We start from the raw sequence: 2,253 nt of genomic DNA, 5'->3' as shown, positions 1-2,253 counted from the left end.
GTATAAAGGTGTGTTTGTATGTGTGGATCTTAAAAGAAATTATCCAAAATTCTTACAGAGATGTATTTGTAAAAATTAATAGGTAAGGAACATTCTATGGGCTTCAAACTAGCAGTGCTCATATTATTTGCTTAGTTTTTCTTTAAAATGTCTACAAGCACTTTAAGCAAAAAAAAAAAATTGAACAGTTCAACTGTTAATTTTGAATTTATTTTCTTAAAAAAAAGTGATAATATAATTTTTAGAACTTGCATACAAATTTGTTTAAAGATACAATGTAGGATGGATTTCTGTAAGTTAATATATGAATATAGAAAATAAGTTATTGTAATTATCAACATTATTTCTGGTATATAAGCTGTTGTTTTGGCAATTGTTAATTTTAATCTTATGTAATCATGTATATTACTTATGTGAATTCCTTATTAAATATACTTAAAAAGTCATGTAAGTTCCAAATTGACAAATGGCTTTTTCTAAATATATATATATATATAAAATTTGTGTGTGTATTTCTCTTATTTAGTGTTTTTTAAAAATATTTTTCTTACATATGTATATATATATATTTATTTGAAATGTTAGAAAGGCTGCTGAATGATAGTTCTAAACATAAGTGTGCTTTTCACTTTTTTTCTCTTCAGAACAAAGTGTATATCTATGACAAAGTTTTCAAACCCAATGCCACCCAAGAAAAAGTTTATAATGAAGCTGCAAAAGCCATTGTTAAAGGTAAATTAGCATGAGATGTAATTTTATGATAAGATATTATTTACTTTGTCTTGTAATTGTAAAGTATTTATTCGGTAGTTTTTTAAAAGCTAAACAAGTATAGCTACATTTATTATGACACATGTAAATAAGTTTTATCTTTTATGATATTTAAATGTTGCTTATATGTATCTTTTATAGCTGATTTTATTCCCTACACTATATATCTGTTTTTTTTTTTGGTTGTAGTTAAGCACAAAGCTACATAATAGGCTATATGTGTTATGCCCATCACTGTATTGAAATTTTATTTTGAGTGTTAGAAGTCTACAGATGGCTCCTGGGACAGTGGGGGGTATCTTTATCTAAATAAGAGATTCACACAGCAATTCTGAAAAATGTAACACCTGCATATATAAATACTGAAATTTGGAATGTATATACTACTAAAACTCTGAGATTGTTTGTGTGTGTGTGCTTGTCTGTAATTAAATACAGCAAAAACGGCACACAATAGTGCCATATTTGTAATGAAATGAGAATAGAAACAGAATAAAACAAGTTTTGTTAAAACCCGGCCATGGGTTACCGAGTTAGCCCCGTTTTTTTGGTCACGAATTAAATACATCAAAAACGGCACACAATAGCGCCATATTTGTAATGAAATGACAATAGAAATGAGAATAGAAACAGAATAAAACAAGTTTTGTTAAATAATGGCTGGAGACGGCTTGAATGGGTAATGAAGAAAAACTTTAACTTTTTCTTCATTACCCATTCAAGCCATCTCTAGCCATTATTAGTCTCAAAGTGGGTTCCTCGTCATCGAAGTTTTGTTAAAATCGGGCCACGGATTACCAAATTAGCTCCTTTTTTCGAGTCACTTTTATGAAAATTTCTAGATGAATTTAGGTACACTAGATGGCGCCACATATCAATTTATCTATTTGTTTTTCACCTGATGAATCACTTTAAAATATCTTCTATACAACAATATATGCACAACAGAAATTAAATGATGAGATGAAAATGTGTTATAGCAGCTCGTAGAAAGAACAAGAATAAAATGGACCTACAATATTATTGACTATTTGCAAATAGTATCTATGGAGACGAGGTAATAAAATAAAAATCAAGTCGAGAACAACAACAAAATTTTATAAACGAAATCCTCTCACCGAGCATTGGATGTTATATTCTTTCCCTGTCAATGTTCCCATCTTCATTGAAAGGCGTAAGATGACAAAAGCAAGATCTTGAAGAATCTATCTATATACTACTAAAACTCTGAGATTGTTTGTTTGCTTACTTTCTTAGTCAAAAAATCATTCACACTACCGTTCACGCTCTTTATGAAACTTCATCGGTCTATGGGCTACCGAGTTAGTGCCAATTTTCGGGTCACTTTTATGAAAATTTCTAGCATGAGTAATTTTACATCACACTACCATTCGCACTCTTTACAAAACTTCTTCGTTCAAATCTATTTCCCTGTCAATGTTCCCATCTTCATTAAACGGCGTAAGATGACGAAAACAAGAT

General features: G+C 29.7%; 1 protein-coding gene across 2 annotated transcripts in view; it reads left to right on the top strand.

Moving 5' to 3' along the window:
* The first annotated feature begins 637 nt into the window (after positions 1–637).
* The window catches only part of LOC106473410 (kinesin heavy chain-like), a 113,044-nt gene continuing 111,428 nt past the window's right edge, over positions 638–2,253 (top strand). For both annotated transcript variants that reach the window (XR_002608989.1, XM_013934125.2), the window contains exon 1: positions 638–732. The gene's annotated coding sequence lies outside the window, so the exon portion shown is untranslated. The remainder of the gene's footprint in view (positions 733–2,253) is intronic.

Source organism: Limulus polyphemus, unplaced genomic scaffold, assembly GCF_000517525.1.
Source record: "Limulus polyphemus unplaced genomic scaffold, Limulus_polyphemus-2.1.2 Scaffold5, whole genome shotgun sequence".
In the NCBI taxonomy this organism is placed as follows: Eukaryota; Metazoa; Arthropoda; class Merostomata; order Xiphosura; family Limulidae; genus Limulus; species Limulus polyphemus.
The sequence above is the reverse complement of the archived record's forward strand: the minus strand, read 5'-3'. Positions and strand labels throughout refer to the sequence as shown.